The 7,181-nt window shown below is 35.8% G+C and overlaps 1 pseudogene; it reads right to left on the bottom strand.

The window, feature by feature from the left end:
- Positions 1-684: 684 nt before the first annotated feature.
- LOC111738502 lies at positions 685-799 on the bottom strand (annotated as a pseudogene).
- Positions 800-7,181: the final 6,382 nt, after the last annotated feature.

A 7,181-nucleotide genomic window follows, 5' to 3' on the forward strand; every position in this document is an offset into this window, starting at 1 on the left:
ATAATTAAAAAAAAAAAAAGACTTAGAAAGCTTTAGACTTAAAACCTTGGTGAACTTTGTTCCATTCTTTTTGTTCTCTATCCATTACTACTAGTAAAAACCATTCAAAGGAAATGAAAAACCCAACTATATTCATTCTTATTTAGTTACTATTTGGGGATATTTTATATCATTTGGTTTTAGACCCTGCAAGAGAAAGACAGCTATGAAGGAAAAAAAAAAAAAAAAAAAGCTGTAGTTTTCTGTATCAACGTGTTAGAGCAACAGGATCATGTCCTGTGGTTGACAACAAAAAAGGACTAAGAAGTACCCCAGAGAGCCACCTGTAAACCCAGAAGTAATTCTGGAATATTTTCAGGAAAACCTTTCTTAGGTAAATCTAGACATATTTCAATAGGCTTTAAAAAGGAGAAAGGCTGTGAAGATCAAAAGAAGAAAGGTAAAGGAAGAACACCTGAAATATCACGCATGGCTGGCAACTAACTGCCTACCATTCTCTTGGAAATAGACAATAGTTCTTAAGGGGCTGTCACATCAGTGAAAACTCTGACATCTGCATTAGAATTAGGATTTTTGAATACTGGTTTCAAGGCCTCAGTTTGAAACTACTGTGGAATCATAAACTCTGGGGAAGAGATTTATTTTATTATTATTATTATTATTATTACTATTTTTATTTTTTTATGCCTACAACACCTGGTTTTCCTTGGTGGTCTCCCATCCAAGTACTAACCAGGCCTGACCCTGCTTAGCTTCCGAGATCAGACATCGGCTCGTTCAGGGTGGTATGGCCATAGACCATGGATCGTGACTCCATTAGGGCGTGAACCCAGGACCTTCTGCATGTAAAGCAGAAGTGCTAATCGCTACACTATGGAACCACATCTGAGACTTATTTCTTTTAAAAGACTCCCAAATGACCTTGGTAATGGGATAGTTTAGAAACTACTATTTTATATGTAATTAACTCTCAATTACTTAGACTAGTGTGAATTGTTTGGAAGAGTTTGAGAGGAATTGCCTTGATTCAAAAGATTCTTTTTTGAATGTTTGGTAGAATTCAACAGAGAAGCTGTCTGGACCTAAGTTCTTCTCTGTTGGGAGGTTGTTGAATACTGATTGGTCTCCATATTAGTTATGGATCTGTTTAGGTGCTCTCTTTTCTTCATACTTTAGTTTTAGTACATAGTATACTTCTAGGAATTTACCCATTTGTTCTGGGTTATCCAGTTTGTTGCTGCATAGTCTCTTATGATCCTTTTTATTTCTGTGTCATCAGTTGTGTTATATCTTGTTTCATTTCTGATTTTATTTGTCTTCTCTCATTTAAGAGTTTGTCAATTTTACTTATCTTTTCAAAACAATAATTGTTTCATTGATTTTTTCTATTGTTTTTGTATTTTCTATTTTATTTATTTCTGTTCTTTGTTATTTTCTTTCTTCTACAAACTTTGAGCTTGGTTTGTTCTTTTTGTAGCTCCTTGAAGTGTAAATTTGGGTTATTTATTCGAGATCTTTCTTCTTTTTTAATGTACTTGTTTATCATTACAAATTTTCCCTCATTTTCATTTGCCTTAAGGTATTTTCCATTTTTTTTTTTAATTTCTTCTTTGACTCAGTAATTGTTCAAGAGTGTATTGTTCAATTTCCATATTGTTGTGAATTTTTGTTTTCCTTCTGCTCTTGATTTGTTTTAATCTGTTGTGGTCAGAAAAGAAACTTTTATAACTTCACTCTTCTAACGTTTGTCGAGATTTGTTTTGTGAAGTAACATGTGATCTATCCTGAAGAATATATTCAGGGTACTTTTTCAAATACTTCTCAAAATACACTTAAGAATGTGTATTTTGCTGTTTTTGGTTAAAATGTTCTGTATTTGCTAGGTCCATTTTTGTCACCTCACTCTGTGGTGAATCATGAGGGGGAGTTGTAGCATCTTACAGCCCAAAATGCTGTCTGCATTCTCTCCCAGGCTGCTAGGTTGTGGTGTACTTGAGCTCCAAAATTGGCAGGACTGGGATCAGTCCTCTGGGGATTCCCCTTAGAAACACTAGAGTGCTGGACATGCAAATCAATACTTCCTCACTGGAAAGAAGCCAGAAGCTTTGAGGTCTCTTTCATATCCTATGGTACTTGCCGGGGTGAGGAACTCCGGTGAGAAGGCGTCTCAAATCTCCTTACTGGTTTCAGTGAGTCCTTTTTTTAACCCAGAGTACAAGAGCCTTTTTCTTAGTTTCTGGATTTCTCACAAAAGGAATTTGTTCATGAGTTGTTGCTTACTTGGTGTGTCTGTGGGGGTAAGAATGGTCTAGGGCTTCCCGTTCTGCCATTCTGATGTCTCTGGGTCTAGTTAACTGTCATGCATTAAATACTAAAAACTTTGAATTAGAATCTGTATTTATGAAACAGTTCCTGAAGCCTTTTCTGGTTTTCTCCTCATTAAGAAGGAAGAGGTAACATTTGCTTTATTTGTGTCTTGTGTTTGTGGTTTAATAAATTTGTGTGGTTCAGTCTTTTCCTACATAACTCTGGTACCATGTGTATTTTAGAAGAAATGTTTTATATACACAAAATCTGATCTAGTCATATTTATTATTGTATTAAAGGCACTGTATAATCAGTGAAAAGCAATTTGTAACAAAAACAAAAAAATAGCTGTGAACTCCAAAATACTAATTATATAATAGTGTTTACTTTTGGAAAACTTTCTTTTAAGTGGGTTCTTGGGTATTTACTTTTTCTATGCGTTTTTTTCCACACTGAACTAAAAAGAACTTCTGGTATAAACCCATCCCAAGACCCTTAGGGACAATAAAAATACTCTTGAAATGTACAATAAAATTTAATGCCACTCTAAAACATCTCCAAATAATAAGTTTATTATAAACAGATACAGCCTCTATGGCTCCATTTTTAAGGGATTATATAGTTCCTAGGCAGAGAAATAACAACCCTGATGAGGTGTAAGAAAATATATGTATCTATGAGGATAATCATCCTTGCCTTAAGGAAGTACAGATGTTAAAGTTATAAACACAATAAATATGTAATTGTAAGTTGCAATAATCGCTATGAGGCTCACTCTAAGCCAAAGGAGAACTTCCAGGAATTTCATCTTCCATGGCTGTTCTAGATAAACTGAGAATTATATACAAGCAACTGAAGCAAGTCCTTGTTGCGCATGGCTCTCAAAGTATATACACAGTCTATTTGATTTGACAAAATGTGTTAAACATGCCACACATGATATTTGAAAGAACAGAATGAGTATAAAGCTGATAATAATCTCTAATTATAACTGTCCAGATATATTTTCGGAATACCCACGTTTCAAAGAGCTATGTAGTTCTCATTATGGAATTTTTCAGGCATGTAACTATAGCAATGTTTCTGAATGGTTTGCTTTTCTTTATCTCATAGGGTAAAAAATATCTCAAATCAATGGTGTTCATTTAGTTATTCAGTAAGTATGTATCAACATTCCCTTGTGTTAGGTAATATGCCAGACACTGGGAACATAATGAAGAAATAAATAGAAGTAGTCTTTGCCTTGGCAGGGATACTGGCTAGTTATAAAGATAGATATTAAACTAATATACAAAATTGTACTATATAGTTACAAGTAGTAGAAGGAAAATAACAGGGTACAGCAAGAGGAAATGATTTGGAAAAACCCATTAAATTGAGGTCTTACTCATTTTAGCATTGGTAAGATAGAGATCTTAACAATGTTCAATATACATAAAATTCTACCCAGAGTTCTCTTAAGTCCAACACTCTTCATTGGTTATTATGCTGTGTTCAGAATGATTGTGTAGGTCTCCAAAATTTCAGGGTTTCTCCCAAGATCCTTTATTGTAGAGTATCATCTATATCAGCAATTTTTTATCCTAGCACTCATGATGGATGATGTTGTTTGCTAATATATTTGGTTTTATTTCCACCAACTTTTTGTGTTTTCTTCTTACTGTTTTTCCTGTGATTCTTTTTTCTAATTTCTTGCACTTTATAATATTGACCAAGCTTTTTTGTTATCTTTTTGCCCCTCTTCTGATTTAGAACTATGTTTTGTCATTTTTTTTTGTAATTAACATTAAATTTTTAACATGCATACTTGTCTTAACAGACCTAAAGTCATTATCTCTACTCTTATGTCAAAGAGTACAAGAAATTTAGGCTACGATAACTTTGATAACTACTACCAAATACACATATGCACACAAATACAACCACACACACACACAACCGCACACAATATCTATACCGACAGTAGGTATAACCTATAACTTCTTTGTCATTCAAGAAAGTTTATCAGCTGAAATTAAGAATAAAAAATGTCAGAGAATCCTATATTCTACTGTAATCTATAAAAGACAAAAACAGTAAACCATGCAAAATATGTGTATTCCTTACTTTATGAGTTGTGACACATCAGACAATTTATCATAACTCACAGCAGGTGTTTAATTCTATTGGGTTAGGTTATCTGTCTTAAAAACACTAAACCATCTCAATAATATAAATTATGAGTGTTCAAATTCTCTCCCAACAGTTTTGTGACCAATGGTCCTCTTTCATCAGTAGTCTTAGACCAGGGCAACCTAGCTGTACAAGAACCATTTCATACAGTTATTGCTGAAGCGTTGTTTGCTCTGGTGGCATTCTGTCAAGCTGAGTATTTATCACTGGTGGCATTCTGTCAAGCTGAGTATTTATCACATAGTGCAAATTATAAGGTGTTTTAGAGAAACTGCTGAAAGTTACCATGTATAACTCCCATTGGATTCATGGTGTCTATGATTTTATTAGATGTATTAGAAAATGCAAGAAATAAAACTAGGTTAATTATCTTTACATGTAGAAATGTCTTCTGGCTTCACATAATTTTTTACTGAATTTTTTAGAGGGTGCTTTAGTAATTCATATATACTAATGAAGCTATTCAGGGAGTCTAAGAAGACACCACCAGCTAGCTACATATTGTATCAGGCATAGAGAAAAGATTCAGCATGTGTGTGTTCAAACGTTGGCTCTTGCACTTATTAGCTTTGTGACCTTCCAACAGTAATTTAACCTCTTTGAGTTTCAGTTTCTGTTTCCACAATTATATCTATATTTCAAAGTAGTTCTGAAGTATTAAGTTGATTAAAGTGATATAAAGTTTATATGTATAAAACCTAGCATAATAGCTGGCATGAGGAAGACAAACAATAAATGAAGCACATTTCATTACTGCATGAAAAGCCTACATAAGATCATAGTCTATCCTAACTGAATTAGAATGGCATATTATTTAAATACCATCACTGAGAAGCAGTCTTGGAACAGCCATGATAACAGTATAATTCAGAACAACTTTCAGATAGACACTAATCAAATAAATTCTATTAAATAACATTGCAAGACATTTTTAAAACTGAGTTTAGACAATAACTAAAGCAGAATATCTGACAAAAAACATTCTATAGAAGCTACCACTTGAAATTTCCAAGAATACTACTTCTATCGACATCATATTTGCCATGTGAAACTTTCACAGCTCCACATATTCTTGTACATACTTAGATATACTGCTCGTATAACAAATGTTGACTTGGCTCATCTAATACATAACTGAAGCATGAAAATATCTAATTAAAGGATAAATCTTATAAATAAAAGATATAGATCATATATTGTTATTTGCTTCAGAATTACTTATAACATCAACTAAAGAAATTCTAAATAGAATAAACATGTCAAATATATATAGACATACATATATATGCAATTATATAATGAAGAATAACATACCTGAATATTATATGAGAAAAAAATGAATTTTCTTATTGCAGTGAATTTAAGATGGAGATGATAGAATAAATTAGGTTATAAGGGTTAGTGAAATTTCTATAAAATATACTTTTTGCATATAACAGCATGTTTAAGAATCATTGAGGAAAATTTCACTGAGGGACAGGGTCAGGGTGGCAGAGTAGGTAAACTCTGAGCTGACTTCCTCCCATGATTACATAAAAATTACAACTAAATTAAAGAACAAACATCAATGAAAACTACCTGAACACTAGCTGAACAGGATTCCTATAACTAAAGATAAAAAGAAGAAACCACATCAAGACAGATAGGAGGGGCAGAGACATGGATCAGGCAGGTCCCACAATTGTGATTTGTCAATCGCAGAAGGGACATCTCATCTGTGGAGGTCCCACCTGAGGAGCAAGGGGTCGAGCCCCACACCAAACTCCCCATCCCTGAGCACCTGTGTCGGAAAGAGGTGTCCCCATAATTTCTGGGCTGTGAAAACCAGCAGGGATTATGTCAGAGAAAGACTAAGGGTTGTGAGAGATGGAAGCTTGCACACAAACTCACTTGCTCACAAACTTATTTGCTCTAAGCTCCAACACAAGAGCGGCAGCTCAAAAAGTGCCAGGGACATATGGAAAGGAACTAAATTAACTAACTTCAGGGCAAGGATAGGAAGGTAAGGATGGGGCAACCTTCTCTAGGGCATGGAAGTGCTGGCAGGCACTCCAGTGTTCCTTTATCAAGCTCTCTTCCTACTTAGCTGGCCTGTTGCAGGCTGGCACCAAGTCTGTGTTCTCCGTTAACATGACTAACACCTTTCGTCCACCCCACCCAACTCGCTTGCCTGGCCCAAGCCTCTTCCAGCAACTACTCCATATGAATGGGCTGCTTTTGCTCATGCTACAGACTCACTCAAAAGACCACAAAACTCATATAAACAACAGCTGGCCTAGGAATGCATTGTAGATCCTGACAAGTGGGCCCAGAAGTGGTGACCGGCCTCGAGTGGCATCCTAGCTCTAACAAAGCAGCTGCAAGCCCTGCACAAGTGGTGGCTAGACTCAGCTGGAGTCTCAGCTCCCCCTAAGTGGCCCCAACCTGGCACAAATGGCAACTGACCATGAATTGCATCACAGTGCCCACTAAATGGTCCCAAGTCTGTGGTGGCTGGCATTGCCTCTTATCTTAGCTCCAACGAAGTGGCCCCAAGCCCAGCACAAGTGGCAGCTGGCCTCGGCTCACATTGAAGCTTCCACCAAATGGTCCGAGCCTGGCCTAAGTGGCAGCAGACCTAGGCTTGTATCATAGCCTCTCCCAAGCACCTCCAAGCCTGGCAAAAGCAGCAACCAATTGCAGATCACTTAGTAGCTCTCACT

Source organism: Pteropus vampyrus, unplaced genomic scaffold (genome assembly GCF_000151845.1).
Source record: "Pteropus vampyrus isolate Shadow unplaced genomic scaffold, Pvam_2.0 Scaffold39, whole genome shotgun sequence".
Taxonomy (NCBI): Eukaryota; Metazoa; Chordata; class Mammalia; order Chiroptera; family Pteropodidae; genus Pteropus; species Pteropus vampyrus.